General features: G+C 40.4%; 1 pseudogene; it reads left to right on the forward strand.

Annotated features, from left to right (window-relative positions):
- Positions 1–852: 852 nt before the first annotated feature.
- LOC124004134 lies at positions 853–2,911 on the forward strand (annotated as a pseudogene).
- The last annotated feature ends 21,138 nt before the right edge of the window (positions 2,912–24,049 follow it).

A 24,049-nucleotide genomic window follows, 5' to 3' on the forward strand; every position in this document is an offset into this window, starting at 1 on the left:
AATGCTTGATCACTCCTCGTCTTTGTAGTGTCTAACACTGGCAGATCGGAACATTAATCTTTATCAAACACATAAATGGTTTACACGATATGAAAAAGCCTTTGACATCCTCAGGGTGCGTAAAAAGTTGAGAGTATACTAAGAAATGGCACCCTATACAGTGCACTCCATTTGACCAGAGCCCTATGGTACCGAGTCAAAAGTAGTATAATATGTAGGGAGCCATTTAGGACAGAGACTATATATTGACTCTGAGCGAACACACACATATATCAACATGCGCAGTACAAGACAAGATACTCGGTTTGTTTTACTTTAACAACAAGCTACCTAGTTAGCTAATAAATGTTTACAATAGTTTTCCTATTCATATCTGGATCCTGGGACACAGTTAATGCTGAGACCACTGACATATGTCCCCAGAGCCTTGCTCCAACAAGGTGGTACAACATTGGCAAAGCAGCTAACCTAGCTTCTAGCTAGGCAACCTGGTCTACTATTGCCAGATACCAAGCACACGAAACAATTAGCCCTTGTTGCTAGGGCCACAATTCTAATTGTCTCAGTTTTAGGACTATTAATTTCCAAAGTTTTCTACTACCAGCATCTCACATTTCACAGAGTGAATTTTATTTGATCTTTATTTAACTAGGCAAGTCAGTTAAGAAAAATTCTTATTTAGAATGACAGCCTAGTAAGTGGGTTAACTGCCTTGTTCAGGGGCAGAATGAGAATTTGACCTTGTCAGCTTAAGGATTCGATCTAGCAACCTTTTGGTTACAGGCCCAACGCACTAACCACTACCCTACCTGCCACCTCAAATAGCAGGCTCGTCCTACAATTAGCACGATCATGGCTCCAAAAAAAGAAGAGGATCACATCTCCGCTGGGCAGGTACGTGAACTCTTGGAGAAGCAGAACATTTTCTATAAGGAAATGATACTTCAGCAGGAAAATAACTTTTAAAGCTTCGTACAAATGATCATGGAGTCTACCAACAAACGGCTGGACAACCTGGCTAAAGATGTACAAGACAATAAAACAAGCCTTCAGTTCACACATAAGGATGTGGATGTGTTAAAGACCACACAGGATACACTTTCCAGAAACTGTTCCTCTATGAGGAATGAAATCACCACAGTTAGGGAGGGCCTACAGAACATGTCTGGGAAGGCTGATTACCTGGATAGACAATCGAGAAATAATCTTGTAATAGAAGGTATCCAGGAGAGCCAAAGTGAGACATGGGCGGAATCAGAGGACAAAGTTTGAAAGCTGTTATCTGAGGAGCTACAATTGGATCAAAAGGTTGGGCTGGAACGTGCTCACCAGTCTGGGAAACCAGGGGGCACTGGTGGTGCCAATGGAATCAGACCCAGGTCAATTATAGTGAAATTCCTCAGGTTCAAGGATAAGCATACAGTCCTTCCAAAAGCCAAACGTCTTAAAGAGTCCTTCATCTTCATCAATGAGGATTTCTCAGATGCAGTCCGTCAAAGAAGAAAGGAACAAATACCAGCTCTGAAGGCTGCAAGAGAACGAGGTGACATAACATATCTGAGGTATGGCAAACCGATTGTTCACCCTCCCTCCCAAGGAGTTAGGAGGAGTGACAGACACAAGTAATCCCCCCCCCCACACACACTGACTGAGTATCTCTCTCAGATCCCAACTGCTGATTCATGTTTGGACACATAAATACTGTAAATCTATCAAATAAAGGTCTGTTAATTGCTCACTCGAATATATGCAGTTTAAGGAACACAATTTAGGAAATTTGCTGTCTAGTGGAGTCAAACAATATTAATGTACTGGCAATACTAGAGACTCACTTGGGCTCTTCTTTTGAGGATGCTGAGATCTCTATACATGGATACAATTTGTTCAGGCGGGACAGAAATAGATATGGGGGTGGAGTTGCAGTTTATATCCAGTCATAATCCAGCAAAACAGCATAAGAATTTAATGTTGAATGGATTAGAGGCGCTATAGGTACAGGTGCATTTACCACATTTGAAACCCATACTACAGTAGTTGGTTGCTGCTCTAGACCACCTAGTGCTGATGTGAAATGTTGGATGAGGTATCTGATGAAAATAGGGAAGGATATTTTTTGGGAGATATAAATATAGATTTTTTTTAACACCAACTGTCTAATGAGAAAGAAATGTATTTCTGTTGCCAAAGTATGTAACCTGACCCAAGTTATGACATTACCAACCAGAACGTTCACCAATAGGTCCGGTATTGTGACAGGTTAAAGGAAATATTCATAGCCTGTTATACATTAAAACGTATTAGTAAGTTCATAGTATGTGAGGATCTTAAAACATCTAAGTTTAAAAAGATGCATTTAGTATTAGTTGACAGTGCTGGACGTCACACCCCTGTCCCTGGGTATTGAGACCGCCGGAGGTGTCATGACCGTCCTGATCAAACATAACACCACCATCCCAACCAAGCAGACCCAGACCTTCACCACCTACTCAGACAACCAGCCTGGTGTGCTCATTCAGGTGTATGAGGGTGAGAGGGCCATGACCAAGGATAACAACCTGTTGGGCAAGTTTGAGCTGACTGGAATCCCCCCCTGCACCTCGCCGTGTTCCTCAGATTGAGGTCACATTTGACATTGATGCTAACGGCATCATGAACGTGTCTGCTGCTGACAAGCGCACTGGGAAGGAGAACAAGATCACCATCACCAAATGACAAGGGTCGCCTGAGCAAGGAGGACATTGAGCGCATGGTCCAGGAGGCTGAGAAGTACAAGTGTGAGGATGATGTGCAGCGTGACAAGGTCTCTTCTAAGAACTCCCTAGAGTCCTACGCTTTCAACATGAAGTCTACTGTTGAAGATGAGAAACTGCAGGGGAAAAATGTTACGCCCCTGAAAACAGGGGAGAAATAATCACGAGAGTGATACGGTGTTGTATTCTCAATTCAACTTTTAGTTCAATGAGAAAAGACCACGATTTCCCCAGGAATATGGGTGGAGACCAGAGCAATCGATCTCCGGCTCATAGATTAAGAGCATTTCGTAGATCACAGATTAACACTTTTAGGCACCACAAAATAATAAGTATAATGTTTACACATTACTTTCACAATTCATACCCTTTGTACGCTTGACGGATTTGAACTTTAACACATTTATATGAATGTTATCAATATCTATCAACTAATACTGAATGCATCTTTTTAAACTTAGATGTTTTAATATCCTCACATACTATGAATTTACTAATATGTTTTAATGTATAACAGGCTATGAATATTTCCTTTAACCTGTCACACTATCACGACATCAACTTGTATCAATCACATTTTTGCTAACATGACTGAACATTGTTCGAAAGCTGTGTCAGTGGCACTCTGTTTGATAAGCAAAGTTATTGTAAGTTAAGAGATCTTGTGACCAAGCTAACCAACGGTAAGAAGAAGGGGTTCTATCAGAACAAAATTGATGAAGTAAAGTGTGATGGGAAAAAACTGTGGAGAACATTGAATGCTATTATGGGTAGGATTTGAACAGACTACTTTAATTCATATTTTACAGGCGAAGTGGACAAGTTGAGGAATGCTATGATTCCAACTGATGGCCCCATACCCTTATAGAATATTGTATCATGAAGGAGAGGCATTGCATGTTCGAATTTCATCAAGTAGAAAGGGAAAAGGTACAAAGGATGCTGTTGTCCCTTTCGGATGACAAGTCACCTGGTACAGATCATCTTGATGCCAAATTTCTTAGAGTTATAGCTAACCACATATCTACTCCAATCTCTCATATTTTTAATAAGTGATTGATGTATAGATGTGTGTCCAGAAGTCTGGAAAGAGTCCAAGGTTATTCCACTACCTAAGGATAAAAAAATCTGCATTCACTGGTCCTAATAGTCGTCCTATAAGCTTGCTGCTTGTGTTAAGTAAATTATTGGAAAAAATTGTATCTGTACAAATCACAGATTATTTGTCATGTAATGTCTCTGATAACCGGTTTCCAGCATGCATACAAAGAAGGGCATTCTACGAGTATGGCCTTAGCACAAATGACAGATGAGTGGTTAAAGAGTATGGATGACAGGAAGTTAGTTGGCACAGTGTTGCTAGATTTCTGTGCTGCTTTTGATGTAGGTGATCATGAACTGTTACTAGTTAAACTCAAATGTTATGGTTTTAGGTCTGCAGCTCTATCGTGGATGGAAAGCTATCTATCCAGGAGAAGGCAAAAAGTGTTATTTAATAGTAGCTTTTCAAACAGTAAATATATACACTGTGTTCCTCAAGGAAGTTGCCTTAGGTCCACTTCTCTACTCTATCTTTAATAATGATTTACCTTCAGTAATGAACAAAGCAAGAGATGTCATGTTGGCCGATGACTACAATGTATAGCACAGCATCAGAATGTAATGAGCTAACAGATGTACTGAGCAGTGAACTAAGAATGGTGTCTGAGTGTCTGAGTGGGTTGATATGAAAAGATTGGTGTTGAACATTTCTAAAACGAAATGTATTGTATTTGGTTCAAGATATATGCTTGCTGATGATCCCCAATTGAAAAAGTTGAGGAATAGAACGAAACACGTGTTCTCGCACACCCCGAGAGCTTCTGGTCAGCGGGATGGTGGCATCGGGATCCTTATCTCTCCCAAGTGGTCATTCTCTCTTTCTCCCCTTACCCATCTGTCTATCGCCTCCTTTGAATTTCATGCTGTCACAGTTACCAGCCCTTTCAAGCTTAACATCCTTATCATTTATCGCCCTCCAGGTCCCCTCGGAGAGTTCATCAATGAGCATGATGCCTTGATAAGCTCCTTTCCTGAGGACGGCTCACCTCTCACAGTTCTGGGCGACTTTAACCTCCCCACGTCTACCTTTGACTCATTCCTCTCTGCCTCCTTCTTTCCACTCCTCTCCTGTTTTGACCTCACCCTCTCACCTTCCCCCCCCTACTCACAAGGCAGGCAATACGCTCGACCTCATCTTTACTAGATGCTAGTTAGATTCCACTAACCTCATTGCAACTCCCCTCCAAATCTCCGACCACTACCTTGTATCCTTTTCCCTCTCGCTCTCATCCAACACTTCCCACACTGCCCCTACTCGGATGGTATCGCGCCGTCCCAACCTTCGCTCTCTCTCCCCCGCTACTCTCTCCTCTTCCATCCTATCATCTCTTCCCTCTGCTCAAACCTTCTCCAACCCATCTCCTGATTCTTCCTCCTCAACCCTCCTCTCCTCCCTTTCTGCATCCTTTGACTCTCTATGTCCCCTATCTTCCAGGCCGGCTCGGTCCTCCCCTCCCGCTCCGTGGCTTGACGACTCATTGCGAGCTCACAGAACAGGGCTCCGGGCAGCCGAGCGGAAATGGAGGAAAACTCGCCTCCCTGCGGACCTGGCATCCTTTCACTCCCTCCTCTCTACATTTTCCTCCTCTGTCTCTGCTGCTAAAGCCACTTTCTACCACTCTAAATTCCAAGCATCTGCCTCTAACCCTAGGAAGCTCTTTGCCACCTTCTCCTCCCTCCTGAATCCTCCTCCCTCCTGAATCCTCCTCCCCCTCCCCCCTCCTCCCTCTCTGCAGATGACTTCGTCAACCATTTTGAAAAGAAGGTCGACGACATCCGATCCTCGTTTGCTAAGTCAAACGACACCGCTGGTTCTGCTCACACTGCCCTACCCTGTGCTCTGACCTCTTTCTCCCCTCTCTCCAGATGAAATCTCGCCTCTTGTGACGGCCGGCCGCCCAACAACCTGCCCGCTCGACCCTATCCCCTCCTCTCTTCTCCAGACCATTTCCGGAGACCTTCTCCCTTACCTCACCTCGCTCATCAACTTATCCCTGACCGCTGGCTACGTCCCTTCCGTCTTCAAGAGAGCGAGAGTTGCACCCCTTCTGAAAAAACCTACACTCGATCCCTCCGATGTCAACAACTACAGACCAGTATCCCTTCTTTCTTTTCTCTCCAAAACTCTTGAACGTGCCGTCCTTGGTCAGCTCTCCCGCTATCTCTCTCAGAATGACCTTCTTGATCCAAATCAGTCAGATTTCAAGACTAGTCATTCAACTGAGACTGCTCTTCTCTGTATCACGGAGGCGCTCCGCAACGCTAAAGCTAACTCTCTCTCCTCTGCTCTCATCCTTCTAGACCTATCGGCTGCCTTCGATACTGTGAACCATCAGATCCTCCTCTCCACCCTCTCCGAGTTGGGCATATCCGGCGCGGCCCACGCTTGGATTGCGTCCTACCTGACAGGTCGCTCCTACCAGGTGGCGTGGCGAAAATCTGTCTCCTCACCACGCGCTCTCACCACTGGTGTCCCCCAGGGCTCTGTTCTAGGCCCTCTCCTATTCTCGCTATACACCAAGTCACTTGGCTCTGTCATAACCTCACATGGTCTCTCCTATCATTGCTATGCAGACGACACACAATTAATCTTCTCCTTTCCCCCTTCTGATGACCAGGTGGCGAATCGCATCTCTGCATGTCTGGCAGACATATCAGTGTGGATGACGGATCACCACCTCAAGCTGAACTTCGGCAAGACGGAGCTGCTCTTCCTCCCGGGGAAGGACTGCCCGTTCCATGATCTCGCCATCACGGTTGACAACTCCATTGTGTCCTCCTCCCAGAGCGCTAAGAACCTTGGCGTGATCCTGGACAACACCCTGTCGTTCTCAACTAACATCAAGGCGGTGGCCCGTTCCTGTAGGTTCATGCTCTTCAACATCCGCAGAGTACGACCCTGCCTCACACAGGAAGCGGCCCAGGTCCTAATCCAGGCACTTGTCATCTTCCGTCTGGATTACTGCAACTCGCTGTTGGCTGGGCTCCCTGCCTGTGCCATTAAACCCCTACAACTCATCCAGAACGCCGCAGCCCGTCTAGTGTTCAACCTTCCCAAGTTCTCTCACGTCACCCCGCTCCTCCGCTCTCTCCACTGGCTTCCAGTTGAAGCTCGCATCCGCTACAAGACCATGGTGCTTGCCTACGGAGCTGTGAGGGGAACGGCACCTCAGTACCTCCAGGCTCTGATCAGGCCCTACACCCAAATAAGGGCAATGTGTCCACCTCTGGCCTGCTCGCCTCCCTACCACTGAGGAAGTACAGTTCCCGCTCAGCCCAGTCAAAACTGTTCGCTGCTCTGGCTCCCCAATGGTGGAACAAACTCCCTCACGACGCCAGGACAGCGGAGTCAATCACCACCTTCCGGAGACACCTGAAACCCCACCTCTTTAAGGAATACCTAGGATAGGATAAAGTAATCCTTCTCACCCCCTCCCCCTTAAAATATTTAGATGCACTATTGTAAAGTGGCTGTTCCACTGGATGTCATAAGGTGAATGCACCAATTTGTAAGTCGCTCTGGATAAGAGCGTCTGCTAAATGACTTAAATGTAATGTAAATGAAAAAGCTAGACCAACTAGGCGTCTAGTTGGTCTAGCTTTATCATGGTCAGAACACATAGATCATATTGTTAGATGGGTAAGGGAACTGCTGTTACATGAAAATGTTCAAAGTATGTAACACCTAGCACTCTGCATCAGGTGATTCATTCCCTGGTCCATCACACTTAGAGTACTGTCCAGTTATATGGGCATGTGCAGCAAAGAAAGATATAAAAAACTCAAAATTGCTCAAAACAGGGCTGCCAGATTAGCTCTTCATTGTTCTATCTGTAAATATTATCCAAATGCATCAGACTCTCTCATGGCTTCACGTTGAAAACAAATTATTATCCAGTCTTTACATTTTCTTTAGGAATGTTATGTACATTTTTTAAAACACAGTACTTTTCAAGCCAGTTAATACATACTAGCAACACACATATCCAAACAGGCAAATTAAGGGCAGCTAAGACAACCCAAGACAAGGACAAATCACCTTAAATCTACAGTTTTATATAGAACCATAGCTGAATGGAACTCTTTAACAATCTATATTTCTTAGTCAAAAAGTAAATCCACCTTCAAGAAAAATGTTCAATAACATCTAATGTGATAGACCATATGACTGGATAGGAAATAGAAAGCATCAACTGAATGTTAAATGTGTTTCCTGTCATGTATTTTAATTGTCTGTTTTGTCTACTTGTTGAATGTTTGTGAAGTCTTGATTTGTGGTTGTTCGCAATGTCTTGTTAATTGGTGTTGTACCCCAGGAAGATTAGCTAGTGTTACTGCGTTAGCTAATGGGGGTCCTAATAGAAAATTACAAGTATAATCAGGGAGTTTGTCCCTCATCATGCATACAGAAACTAATAGGTATTAAGTGTATTCATTGAAATACACATTTGTATGTGTTTTTCCCAATATTGGCAATCAGAAAACAATGCCTCATGCAAATTAACCTTGAAAGTGAAAAAAAGTATACGTTATTTTCACGAGATAAACAACGACGACAACAGCAATCAAGCAGCTTAATTTTTTTGCACATGTAAAAATGACTTGACTCCTTAGCCAGAGTCATATTTTTTAAGAACATTAATTCTGCTGACTGATTTGCTTTTGTAATAGCCTAATAGTATGCCACTGGCCTGCTCATTCAACTGTAACTGATTGATTAAGATTTTAAAAATATTGATTGAGAGGCCTACATTGCTCCACAATGTAATAGAGATTTGATTTTGTTTCATTTTTCAATTTCTGCAGCTGTCATGGATAAGAAAAACAATAATAGGAAAATATGAAAGACGGGATTAATAATGACTGAATATTTTTTATTTGAGCCCTGAAGCACAAGGCATAATCATATGGTCCCAAATAGTTGAGTAGACCAAACAAAGTAAATGATAGGGCTAACTTCTTAGGGCTTAGGCCCCTTTTTTTCCCAATTTGCGCCTGAATGACATGCCCAAAGTAAACTGCCTGTTGCTCAGGCCCTGAAGCCAGGATATGCATAACATTGGTAACATTGGAAAGAAAACACTTGGAAGTTTGTAGAAATGTTAAAATAATGTAGGAGAATATAGCACAATCGATATGGTAGGCTAAATCCTAGCAGCAATATCACTTATACCCTATTCTGAAGAAGAACCTAATGCCTTGTTAGAAATGTGATGTCCATTTGTCTCAAACAGAATTGGCACCTTACTCTATTTTACTCAGTATCTGAGACAGATAGAGACAGAGAGAGGGAGCCATTCAAAACAAGTCTTCTCTAGTTTATCATTCCCACTCAAGGCTGAATTGACACACCGCCACAGAAGGTGTTACATGGCATATGGACATTTCCATCGAAAAGGACGCATGAGCACCAACATGTGACGTTCATAGGACCATATCAAATTGTGTGTCAAATAAAACCTAAGAGTCTATATTTTGGAGAAATGAAGGCGTAGATACATTTTAAAATTTTTCCATCATAAAAGTGAAGATGAATAAGCAGATGGAAAAGGGGTCTTAAAAAACATCTACCAGAAATAGTCTTAAAAGGTATAAGAAATATATCAAAACACAATAATGTTGATGTAAAGACCCGTGCCAACTAATATGAACAAATATATTTTGTTTTTGAAAAATTGTTTACCGTCTGTAAGTTGAAGAAATATTGCTTTGTGCCTTCTAATTATGTTACCAAAAACACACATATATCATAAGATATTTTCCACATTTCTCTCCCTCATGAGGAGAGAGGATAATGAAAGTTCACAGAAGTAACAAGTAATGGTAGACCCAGGAATGAGTTAATGATTTTATGGATATCAATTTTGATGATGAATTAGTAACAGAATTTCCCAAAAAACAGTAATGGAATTACTGCAACTGAATTGGCTACAATGAGACATCATAATAGTCACAAAACACAGTTGGGTCCCCTGCTATTATCTTCCCTTCCACTGGCATACCTATTTTCAGCTCATAACGGTTTTCTTTGTATTTCTGTTGGTGGTCAAACCAAGAGTATTATAATTGTCTGAGTCTGTACAACCCCTGTCTCTGCTCTCTCTTTCACTCTCCCAGCTCTTACTGACACCTACCCATGAGCCAGCTCTCTTTCCATTTACTGTTACCAGCATCCTCAACCACTGAGCATCGATTGTCACCGGACGTCCATGGATGTTGAAAAGTAGTTCAAATTTGGTCATTCCACCCTGGCCTTTTTTATTAAACCTTTATTTAACATGGAAAGTCAGTTAAAGAACAAGTACTTATTTTACTATGACGGCCTACCCCGGCCAAACCCTCCCCTAACCCATACGACGCTGGGCCAATTGTGCGCAACCCTATGGGACTCCCGATCATGGCCGATTGTGATACAGACCGGCACTGAGACGCAGTGCCTTAGACTACTGCGCCACTCGGGATCCTTGATGTTAACGTTCACAGACGGACCGGACTGGGCCATATCTGAACCCATCATAGATGCATGTCTCACAAGTTTGGATAGCACAGTAAAGTACAGTACAGTGAGTAGAGCACAGTAGAGTACAGTCCAATACAATACAGCAGTACAGTAGAGTAGAATATATTGTACTGTACTCTACAGAACTATACTGTACTAAACTCTACTGTACCATATTCTACTGTCTCTACTGCACTCTTCTGAGCTCTACTTTTCTCTGCTGTTTTGTACTGCATTGTAATCTACTGTGGTGGACTGTGATGTCCAAACTTGTAAAACACGAGGATAATTACATTCATATGTTTAGTACGGATCAGGGACCCATGACGTAATTCCGTTACCGGGTGCAAATCCACTTCACTTTCTGTAGTTCAATAAACAACATTGATTTTTTTCAAACTCAAGGTTCTACGTATGTCATAGCTGACACCCCATTCTTTCTGAAGACATCTTTGAATCTTAATTCAGGGCAGATATTAAACTGAGTTTTTGGAAAACACGGTAGCATAAAAACCTGAGGGAGATTTTACAGTAATTTGCACAGTTAGCAGTTCTTCCACTAAACACATTTTTGTAAAATGTTCAGTGGAAATTGTTAGAAGTAGTCATTCTGCATAGAGTTGTATGGTTTGTTAGGCATACAGTGCCTTCAGAAAGTATTCAGACACATTTTGTTAGCTTACAGACTTACTCTATAATTGATTCTATTGTTGATTCAATTGATTCAATCGACACACAATAGCCCATAATGACAAAGGAAAAACATTTTTTTAGAAATGTTTGCTAATTTATTGAAAATAAAAAAACTGATATGACATTTCCGTAAGTATTCAGACCCTTTACTCAGTACTTTGTTGAAGCACCTTTGGCACTGAGTACAGCATGGAGACTTCTTGGGTATGATGCTACAAGCTTGGCACACCAGTATTTGGGGAGTTTCTCCCATTCTTCTCTGCAGATCATCTCAAGCTCAGTCAGGTTAGATGGGGAGCGTTGCTACAGAGCTATTTTCAGGTCTCTTCAGAGAAGTTTGATCATGTTCAAGTCCAGGCTCTAGCTGGGCCACTCAAGGACATTCAGAGACTTGTCCTGAAGCCATATTGTCTTGGCTATATGCTTAAGGCTTTGTCCTGTTGGAAAGTGAACATTCTTGGTTTCATCAGACCAGAGAATCTTGTTTCTTATGGTCCGACAGTATTTAGGTTCCATTTGGCAAACTCCAAGTGGGCTGTCATGTGCCTTTTGCTAAGGAGTGGCTTCCGTCTGGCGAGTCTACAATAAAGAGCGGATTGGTAGAGTGCTGCTGTTACGGTTTTCTTCCGTCGAAGGAGAGTCGGACCAAAATGCAGCGTGGTTAGTTCGATACATCTTTAATAAAGAAAAAACACGAACAATACAAAACAACAAACGGAATGTGAAAACCTATACAGCCTATCTGTGACTACAAACACAGAGACAGGAACAATCACCCACGACATACTCAAAGAATATGGCTGCCTAAATATGGTTCCCAATCAGAGACAACGATAATCACCTGACTGATTGAGAACCGCCTCAGGCAGCCATAGACTATGCTAGACACCCCACAAAAACCCCATGACAAAAACGCACCACAATAACCCATGTCACACCCTGGCCTGACCAAATAAATGAAGACAAATATACATTACTTCGACCAGGGCGTGACAGCTGCAGAGACGGTTGTCCTTTTGGAAGGTTCTCCCATTTCCATAGACAAACTCTATAGCTCTGTCAGAGTGATCATCGGGTTCTTGGTCACCTCCCCTGACCAAGGCCCTTCTCCCCCCTTATTGCTCAATTTGGCCAGGCTGCCAGCTCTAGGAAGAGTCTTGGTGGTTCCAAACTTCTTCCATTTAAGAATGATGGAGGCCACTGTGTTCTTGGGGACCTTCAATATTGCAGACATTTTTTGATACCCTTCCCCAGATCTGTGCCTCGACACAATCCTGTCTCGGGGCTCTAGGTACTATTCCTTCAACCTCATGGCTTGGTTTTTGCTCTAATATGCAATGTCAACTGTGGGACCTTATATAGACAGGTGTGTGCCTTTCCAAATCATGTCCAATCAATTGAATTTACCACAGGTGAGCTCCAATCAAGTTGAGATGTTTCTACAATGATGATCAAAGGAAACGGGATGCACATGAGCTCAATTTCGAATCTCATAGCAAAGGATCTGAATACTTATAATGTATTTATGTTTTTTATGTTTAATTAATTTGCAACATTTACTCTTTGTCATTATGGGGTATTGTGTGTAGATGGCTGAGGAATGTTTTTTACTTAATCCATTTCAGAATAAGGTTGTAACGTATCAAAATGTGGAAAAAGTCAAGGGATTTGAATACTTTCTAAAGGACTGTACATTTTAAAGTGAAAAAACTGAATCAAAGTGCAATTCCGCTATCATGGAATTACCCATATTTTGTCATTGGCTCTATTTCAGTGTTTCACTATCGTCCTGTGAACCACGTGCTATCATTCAAAAGAAAGACTGAAGAAAAGCCAACCTGACTCAATCAATACCAGTGAATACACATAGGCTGTATATTTCCACAAGCAAGTAAAACAATTAAAAATAATAGCAGTATAGAATTATTTTCCCACATACAGATCAAATAGAGCACAGGCACATCCGTAGCCAAACACTCCAGAATTAGATTCCATCTCCAATGCCCCTTGCCAGAGCATATACAGTACAACAGGTCATCTCGAATTGGAAAATAATTCATATTTGGATATGATCCTTCTGCAGAGTTTACCCTGTAACCCCCACTCCATCTCAACAGATATATTGGATATCTCCCAAATGGCACACTTTTCCCTATATAGTGCACTAAACGTACTGCACTATAACGGAAATAAGGTGCCATTTGGGACACACTGAGGTGCTAGGCTCTGTTAGGCTTATACCAATGTCATACATCTTTACACAATCCAGACAGCTCCTGTGCACCAGTGACATCCAGACGTGCACTGGGCAGGAGTTCGGGAACATATGGACATGCATATTTGACAAGACGTAAGGCCAATTCTGGGATGTTTTCCAGATATTTTATATGTTTAAAAAGAGAAAAGTAAATCTAGTCTGCTGTAGAGACAGTGTATTTTTCACCTTGGCCCTACCCTTTACCTTGATTGTGTGCATAAAATTAATGAAGCTCTTTTGCATTTTTCCTGATTCTGAGTTTTATATCTGAAGTCTTTTGATAAGGGATTTTGTCAATCTTTTTTAAAATAGGCATGTATATAGGATGACTTTGTTAGGTTCAATACTGTCTTCTTGAGACCTGACTGTGATATACACAACATTAGTTCAAGTCACTGTAGTAGGCTACCTTAACCACCATGTAAAGCACTGAACAGTTGTCTGGCTGCCTTTTATATGTCACGAACAAACATCAAATAAAAAAAATCTATGATCAGCTTTATTCACCTGCTAGACCTTCCTAGCACCCAGTACTTTTTATTTTCATGGTTGCCAAATTTGGAGTAGTCAAGAAATCTCAAGCCTTCTCAGCTGACCTTTCCATTCAATACACATAAGGCGTTTACAGCGAAAAGCCGTCCCAATAACACACTCCCGTGAGAGCTAAGCGCTACTGTAAGCATCAGGAAAACAGATTACAACTCTGTTCATATTTAAAGTTTTTGTGTTATTCACCGTCCTACCCACACTCTTAGAAAAAAAGGGTTCCAAAAGTTTTTTTTTGGCTCTATATGGATAACCCTTTTTGGGTCCAGGCAGAACCCTTTTGGGTTCCATGTACAACCCTCTGTAGAAAGGGCTCTAACTGGAACACAAAAGGGTTCAACCTAGATCCAAAAGAGGTTCCTCAAATGGTTCTCCTATGGGGACAGCCGAAGAACCATTTTTAGATTCTAGACAGCCCCTTTTGTTCGAAGAGTGCACCAGTCCCCTATCTCTACCAAGCCACGGACACTATCAGGGCGACGCAGTGTGTGTGTTTATTCCCAGCTCCCTCACTCTTTTACCCGCATCGACACTCCTATATTTAAGACAGTAATCATTTCAAACGTCTGTCTTTGAATTAATTGCCTTTATCATTTGAATTAGGAACTCAGTAGCATTCACCAGACATCGGGGAGGGGCACTGTACTGAGATGGTGACTGCAGTTTGTGACTGTGTTCTTATTTGTATGCAGAGAGTACTGCCATATGAAAGTTTCCAGTATCTTGTGTCCATAAAAGCCCGAGCCAGCCCTGTGGGTGACCATTAATGAGAATCTATGCACTGGGTCATATTAAATGTTAATGGAACCTGCCTGCCTGGCTGCCTGACTGAAACGAGCCCTACCAATCATCCATACAGGAATATAAAATTGCCTAGAATAGAGGCCAATATTGATACCATTAGATATAGATTCAGATATACAGTATAATTATCAAACTACTGGATCTGAATGATCCTGTACGAGGAGAAACTATTTCGGTAGCACTTTATTTTACAATACAGAAAATGACCAATATTTACTTGAAAGTACATGGTAAAATTGTAAGAGTTATAACCTGTGAATTACTTGTTTGTTGCTTTGGGATTCATTAAAGAAACATTTGCTTCCAGGTAGTTACCAATTGTGCAGAGTTCTTTTGAAGTAAGTACCAGAAAGTACCAATTGATACTATGTACATTTCTAGTCAAATCTAGTGGAACATGGCATTTAATAAAGTAAGCTGCAGAGAATGTTTGGTTTGCGCTGAATTATTTTTTGGGCCCTCGCTACAGACGGCTATATCGGTCCACCAGTACAGGAATAGTAAAGGCTCAGTGCACTACTTTTGTGCAACATTTTTTTTCCTACTTCCAGTGGCAATGGTCTGTGGTCATTGTATAATGTCTCATTACGGAATGGTAATGAGGAGCGTGATAATGTAAGATGTAACTTTGTACTGTTATATGAAATTAACTGTAGGGACTGTCCTGAACATTTGTAGATACTATTATAACAAAGTGGTAGCCTATTTTAACACCTGTACTTTCCTTCATAGATCTCCAACATTGATGAAAAAGACATCCAATCATGTCTTTGTATATAATACACACTACAGACCTGTGGATTATTACAAATAAATTGTATGCCAGCTTTCTTTAGAAGTAAGAATGTTTTTTTTTAATGAAACGTGATATACAGGGAGACTGCATGTGGGCTTAATTTACATTCGTGCTGTTAGCATGGGTGAGGGGTCAATTTACCTATGCATTGTATCAGCATGTACTCTCAATGTAATTTGGCATGTCATTAGAATAGGAATGAAGGGAAAATGTGGGGAGGTTATTGCTTGGCAACATAGTATTATAATGGGTACGAAGACAGAAATGAAAATCCACTGCAGTGAAAATGGAAATGTGAATATCAAAAGCGGAAGCAAACATACATTTTTCTTTTACTGCATTGCAGGTTTAGACCGCTGGACTAGCACCTAAGGGTTAAAGGTTACAAGTGAAAATACAGATAAGAAATGATTGGATTGAAAGAAGTGAAAGTATCTAACATAATTGATTCATATTAAACCACATGTCTGTGTTGAGCCTCTATGGTTTAAATAAGTACATTCAGAATGAGAGGTGTCCTTCATCTTTGCCAACAGTCAAACTATGGCAAAACTAGCCATGAACAAGCTGACAAATGCAGTACTCAGGTGTGATTTCATTAGTGCACTGCATAGAAAAATGTTTTTCTATTCAAATGAGCATTTCTTCTTGGAAGTTCAGTTTTAGCCTGTTTGCATCCGTTTGGTTCCTAGTGAATACACCCCTAGTTGTACCTCACAAGGTTTAGTAACATTTCTGTGTATCTCTCCTTTATGCGAGAACTTGAGAGATGGATATACGAGTGAGTGGGTTTCCGCGGAAAGTTGCTGACATCACAACATCTATAAGAGGCTCTGGTTGTCACGCCTCCTGTTCTTCCCGTGCACGCGTCAGACTTTATGATGTATGTCCCGTGTCAGGCTGTAAACTATGACCTATTAGCTTTGATAAATGGTCAGAGGGCAGTTTGTCTCCCCTCCTAGTTGCTGTGCGTTCATGCATGAGAGATAGGGTCATTTTAAGGGGCTCTAATACCCCAATAATCAAATATTTTGATAAAGTAGGCTTTTCAGTGAACTCAACCATTCAATTACACATAACTGCATCAAAACATGTAGAGAAAACTTCCAAATACTTTAATGATAACTCAATTGGCAAAGTTGGCAAATTTAGGTAGGAAATACCAACAGTGAGCCATCATACTCATACATAAAAAAGTTTGTATTTTGTAAAGTTAGTGTAGGAGAGGTGGAAACATGACTGGCATTGACAATTTAGAAGGAATGCTGCTGAGGATGGTAGCTGACTCTATAGCCACTCCTACCTGTCATGTCTTTAATCTGAGCCAAGAGGAAAGTCTTTCTCCTCAGGCCTGGAGGGAAGCCAAAGTCATTCCGCTACCTAAGAGTGGTAAAGCGGCCTTCACTGGTTCTAACAGCAGACCTATCAGCTTGCTACCAGCATTTTTTGGAAAGAAACTTTTGTAAAAAAATGTGGTTGACCAAATACAATGCACTGAGACAAATGACTGATGATTGGTTGAAAGAAATTGATAAGATTATTGTGGGAGCTGTGCTGTTAGATTTAAGTGCAGGTGTTGATATTATTGACCATAACCTGTTTTTGAGATAACATGACTTAAGGTTTTTCAATCTCTGCTATATATCTATCTAATAGTATTTTTCATTAACAGATACATAGACATATGAAGACAAGCCTGACCCCTCCCCTCTCTGGGCCCCTAGTGACTAATCCCTAGCAGAGAAGGGATAATTGCAAACTGCCAACATTATTATCCAAATGACAAATATCTCACATAAGCATTATTATGTAAGTAAAGCATCTTATTTATGTATGTTACCTAACTTAATTCTGATTGTGCTACCACATTCCCCTCTCACATTGTCCCTTCTGTAGAATCAGAACAGTAATTATATACTTAATATTTAAAAGAAAAAGAAAATCCCTTCAATGTCAAATACCTTACCTTATGTAAGCCTTTTCCCTTCTGAAACTACATTTAAAACCTTTATTCTACAAGACAAACTAGCACAGGTTTAATCACACAGAATAATCCATTTGAGGAAAATAAAAACACAACATAGAAATGCTCCCTAAGTTACATGAGAACCAGTATCTAAACACAGGCCTCAGCTCAACATATAGGACAGGCATCCCTCTAAGTCCTTATGCTCAGAGATGCTGTCAGGAATAGAGAATAGGTCAGGGAAATCATTCATATTCAAAATCAAATTTAACAACCCAACTATTTATCCAACCAAAATTTAGAATGACATTCCTCAGTGATTCAAATGGGGTCTTATCACTCAAAGTAAAAAACTCAATTTAATCAATATTAGCAGACAGTATAATTATCCCATAATTCTACTATTCACTTTTTTAATCACGATTATAATACAGATCAGTATCTTAATGCATTCTTAATCTAAATTACTATAATTTTACATGGGGTAGACCTCTACAATCAACCTGATACCACAAAAGTATAAAACAATTTTATTGGCATATTTGACCAACCCCCTCAGGCACTGATTCTTCTGGCGTCCCTTTCCTTCTTCTTCAGATAACTTTACAGTTCAAAGTTGATGGCCCATGATAATGTCCCAATTTCAATGTCTCATCCTTACACCATCACCTTTACCACCATCACCTTTACCACCCATTATGTCTTGTCCACTCGTCAACCAATATACCAGCATCATAAGAGAGGTTTAGAGCAGATCTCTCTCCATGCTCACTCCACGTGGACTCCTCTCACACTCCTGAGAGAAACATGAAAGAAAAGCAGTTGATAGCTTAGATCGGATACTGTACACTGATTTCTGGCTTGGTTCCTTTCTCTCGGTAGAAGTGGTTTGGAAGAACCTTATTCAACGCCTTTGTCACTCTTCTTCAGCCAGTTAGAGGGGGTTTTGAGGTACACACACTATTCGGTCCAATCATCTCTTCCATGCATTAAGATACCGTCTGATGTCACTTTTTATGATAGCCTCGAAAGAACAGATCAGAACAACAGTTTAGTTCAGTTCATCAAATACATGAGTATTATAACTTTTACCAATTATTGTTAATACACATATCTAAACATATTTCAAAGAGAATATCCACACATTCTATTGAAACTATTCTTTCAAATTGGCTTATACTCCCCATCACACTGTCAACTCTATCGTAGAGCCAAGGATCAAGAAGTTAGACGTATATCCCCTCGGGAATAGAACAAAACAAATACAACAATACATATTACTCCTTCACATATCACTCAAGGTGTATAAACTTCAATTCAAAACCTCGAAAACTGAATCCTCCCCCATTTTTAACACATATCTCTCAGTATGAGAGTAATGTATAAAACACCATTTCAAATAACCTAATCAAATAAAAATCACTAAGCTGAAATAACTTCACAAAGAAACATTATTTAACCCATATGGTCATAGGAAAATAGAATTAAAGCAGCGTACCCTTAGTTAAAAGCAATGCCCTCTCCTTCTTCACATTGGTCCAAATTACAAATATGGCTAAGAACTATAAACTCAAACATATTTATCAATTACACAAATTATCTTGAAATCAGTATTACAAATAACCATAAAGTCATTATCCAAATGATCACCAATGAGGGTGATCAAGCCACAACAAAAGGTCATTAGAGGTCATAGGTCATACAAAACCTTTCAAATAAAATAAAAAATGTCATGTGCGTGTGTGCCCCTTTAAGATACCTTTGCACTAAAACAAATTTTAACACAAATCAAACATAGTATTTTAAAAACACCAACAAATAGTCATAACATGTTTTGTGTGTGTGTATTTGCAAACCTTAATGAAAAAACAATTAACTTCCAGGCCCTTTTCAATTTGGTAGTTTAAGGCCTCAATTTCACTCACTCTCCCCAAGATTATAGTCCCAGGAAACATTTCAAAGAGAGACAATGAAACACCCTGTTAGTATTCATTATACTACATCGATTCAGAAACTCAAAAGTGAACTAAAAACCAACCTGATGATAATTCCACTCTACCTCAAATCATTACTCATCAATGTATATGTATGCTTCAGTGAACATTCTACCCTTAGATACAATTATCCTGATATCATTACTATCTAAATGTAATACTTTTTTCCTCTGTCACAAATGTAGTATATTTTCAGCGTAAGGAATCAGTAATTTAATCCCATTTTAATAAAAATGTAAACATGTTCTCCCATGGCTCCTTACAACATATTTTAGATAACTTCCATCCGTCCCGGAAGAAAGAATCCTACTCAAACACATCAGATAATACAATGTTTAATTAAGTTAAATCAACACCTAAAATATACAATAAACAGTAAACAAATAAACAAACCCCTTCAATCAGCTATCTAAATCATTTCAACCTGTTGATATAAATGTATTAAAACTATCCTGATTTTTAACAAATCAAAATTCTTTCAAAAGTTGGCGCTGTCACATCAGCGTAAAAATCAAAACAAACTTTTTTCCACTCATATCCACAATGTTTTCATTCCCCAAAGGTCAATACTCTTCAGCTCGTATATTAATGATCTTCCTTCTGTCTGTACAGGGTCTGAAGTTCCAATGTATGCAGATGATACAGTGATAAATTCATGGAAATAACAAACAACAAACTAATGGTTCAGATAACAAACTTGCTCAGAGACTCATGTTTGCATTTCAATTGTTTGTTTGCATTTCAATTTTAAAAAACATAGTCAGCATGTTTCTCACAAAGAAAACAACGGATTACCCTGAGACAAATGTCTACGCATCAGGGGAAAAGCTCCAGGTGGCATCTGATTTTAAGTACCACGGCATCTTACTTGATTCCAACCTCTCTTTTAAAAATCAAATGAAAAATTAACTCAAATAACCAAATTCAACCTAGCTAATTTCCCAAAACATATGCAATTGGTTTTGACTATAGCGGTAACAAAACTTTAATTAAAATCTAAGATACTCCCCCACTTAACATACTACCTTACTAGTTTGGCCCAAACTTGCTTTTCAACATTAATACCCATTCAGTCTTCTGCCAACAGGCTGTCAAACTACTTGTTAGGAAACCCAATAGCTATAGAAACATAAGCTCCTGCGTTGGAAAAAATATTATTCAATACACTGACGCCTATCTTGTATTCAAGAATCTAAATGTCCAGGCTCACTCTGTCTCAGTACTTTTATTGAAAAGAAAACCCAAACTTTATTTTAACAGCATAAGAAATTACTGTATAGTTCCTTTAAGGAAAAGTACCTTTAGTCAATCTGCTTTCAGTGAAACACTATACATAGGGGCATTATGTGGTCCAGAGGTAGCAGATATACCAGTAGACCAGCCACAGGAACAGTTAAAATTTGACTCATAATATCAACTGATGTCACTCTGCAACTCCAATACCAAGAAAGAGGACAGAAAAGGTCTAGGGTAAAAAGCATTATAAGGTCTTAAAGAACATTGCCACCCATAGCTGTCCAATGCCCATGCAGATGCACAGAGAGTGACATTTGTCTGCTGGTTAGCATCTGGGAGATTATATTAGAACATCTGTGGGAGATGGGAACAGATCTTAGGTGTGTGTGTGTGTGTGTGTGTGTGTGTGTGTGTGTGTGTGTGTGTGTGTGTGTGTGTGTGTGTGTGTGTGTGTGTGTGTGTGTGTGTGTGTGTGTGTGTGTGTGTGTGTGTGTGTGTGTGTGTGTGTGTGTGTGTGTGTGTGTGTGTGTGTGTGTGTGTGTGTTTGTTTGTTTGTTCGTGTCTGGTGGGTGAGAGGAGAGCAAAACACACATTTCAGTTGTAACAGATGGGCAAATAAATACAATTGCAGTGTAGATGAGATGTGTGCAACAATACATACAAATTAGTTTTGCTTCTGTACTTTACAGTCAAAGCACTGAAGAAGCAAGAGGAAAAATGTAGACATAACAAATGATTATGACAATTAACAACCAAGGCATCCATGTTCACTTTCAATTCTAAGATACATTTCTGATCTCAATCATTTTCTGACTTCTGGATGCTTGGAGACCATAAGTGAAGATAATCTAAAATATTTAGGCTTATTCAAAGAGAGTGGGGGACAGACAGAGAGACAGCCAGATCAGTAAATCATATTAAGTTTGAAAGGCCCTTCCTCCTCTGTCTTACCTCTCTACATCTCTCTGTCTTTGTCTCTCTCTTTCTCTCTCTCTACCGCTCTCTACTTCTCCAGTCTCATTTCTCTCTGTCTCTACTTCTCTCCTCTCCCTCTGGTCTCTCTCTATGTCTCACCCACCCCCCCTCTTTCTCCCTACCATCTCCCCTTTTCTCAGGTCTCTCTCTCTCGGCCTAACAAACAAACTTATCCTGATAAATAATTCACAGCCACAGTGGACAGCCACAGGCTACCAAATCAGTCAGCCGTTCCGAGGTGGCTACTCAATTAAGCTGTTTAAATATATCTTATACTCATGCTCACCCTTGGATAGAAATGTCAATAATTCTAGAGGCTCGCCTGCGGTTCCAGTGGCTGAACGGAACTGCAAGTAATGTCACGAGTCAGGCAACAAGAGAACACGGGTCTATGTGTTTGTGATTTGCGCTAGGTGGAAGGATGGAAAGTAAGTGGAAGGGCTTTGAACATTTGTTTAGGCACTTTAAATAGGTTCTAAATTATGTACTCTAGTGTGATGTATTTAAAGACTAATAGAACCTATGTATTTATATAATCAATACCGTAAAAGTGTGTGGAAAACTCTAAAGCAGTGGAATCTGTTTCAAATCAAATCAAATTGTATTTGTCACATGCACCGAATACATCAGGTGTAGTAGACCTTACCGTGAAATGATTACTTACAAGCCCTTAACCAACCAACAATGCATTTGAAAGAACATTTTTACGAAATAAACTAAAGTTTCGAAAAACAAAGTAACATATTTTTTTGTATTTAAACCTTTAATTTAACTCAGCAAGTCAGTTAAGAATAAATTATTATTTACGATGACGGCCTAGGAACATTGGGTTAACTGCCTTGTTCAGGGGCAAAAAAAAACATTTTTTACCTCGTCAGCTCAGGGATTCGATCTAGCAACCTTGCGGTTACTGGCCCAACGCTCTAACCACTAGGCTACATGCCTCCCTAAATATGCAGGGGGTACCGGTACCGAGTCAATGTGAGGGGGTACAGGTTAGTCAAGGGAGTTTGTACATGTAGGTAGGGGTAAAGTAACAATGCATAGAAAATAAACAGCGAGTAGCATCAATGTAAAAACAAAGGTGTCGGGGGGGGTCAATGTATTCCACGATCATCTCCTTTGTCTTACTCACGTTGAGGGAGAGGATGTTTTCCTGGCACTACACTGCCAGGTCTCTGACCTCCCCTCTATATGCTGTTTCATCGTTGTTGGTGATGAGGCCTACCACCATTGTGTTGTCAGCAAACTATGTGCTTGAGCACGCTGTCATGGGGGAACAGGAAATACAGGAGGGGACTAAGCACACACCCCTGAGGGGCCCCCGTGTTGAGGATCAGCATCAGATGTGTTGTTGCCTGTCAGGAAGTCCAGGATCCAGTTGCAAAGGGAGATGTTGAGTCCCAGGGTCCTTCTCCGTTTGTGTATTGGTTAGACAACAATTAGGGTGTGGAAATGTTATGATCTTAGTACTGTAGCCTACTGCCGACCGTCACATTGTACTGCACCATATTTTCTGTGGTTTAGTTTTTAGTTTGACTTGGAATAGAAACACCACATTATTAGTCAAAATAATTAACCTAAATTTCTTCAAATCAATCCCATATACTGTGTTCTTACAATTTTAGTACCGCCAATATTGAAGGCTATCAAATGCTTCTCAAAGATGCCCTCTGGTGGTCTAACTAGTACAAACTAGCATTAATGGATTGCATTTTGTCTAATAGAATGGATGGTGGAGGCAGGTTACCCACTCGCCCACAAATTCTCACAAGGTACCCTGATCTTCGCCACCTGTATTTCATTATTTTCTTAATGCGAATGACGGGGTTTGGGCCTTGTCTGGGAGCAACATATCCTTTGTGTCCGACTCATTAAAACCTCTTAGCGCTACCCCCCTACTTCTTTCAATTCAGCCTAAAGACATACCCAAATCTAACTGACTGTAGCTCTGGCCCAGAAGCAAGTATATGCATATTCTTGGTACCATTTTAAAGAAAACACTCTGCAGTTTGTGTAAATGTGAATTGAATGTAGGAGAATATAACACAATAGATCTGGTTTAGATAATACAAGGGAAAAAAACACATGTTTTATTTATTTTATTGTTGTATCATCATCTTTAAAATGAACAAGATAAAACAAACATTCAGAGAGGATGATGGGGACAATTTCATTGAAAAATATAAGAGGGCAACAGTACTTGTGCAAAGTTTCAGAATGGTAACTTCCAAAATGAGTGTGCTACCTGACACTTATCATGAAGTCACCCAGGTGTCCCACACAAGTAGCCCAAATGTACCCAAGTGGCCAAGTGGCCAAATTGCTGAAGCATTTTGAAACAAATGACTATATACAAAATGCCAAAATGGTATTCTAACACAAACAAAAAAAAAATGGAGAAAAAAATATGGGGAAAAAATATGAGGAAA

The sequence above is a fragment of the Oncorhynchus gorbuscha genome, linkage group LG18 (genome assembly GCF_021184085.1).
Source record: "Oncorhynchus gorbuscha isolate QuinsamMale2020 ecotype Even-year linkage group LG18, OgorEven_v1.0, whole genome shotgun sequence".
Classification (NCBI taxonomy): Eukaryota; Metazoa; Chordata; class Actinopteri; order Salmoniformes; family Salmonidae; genus Oncorhynchus; species Oncorhynchus gorbuscha.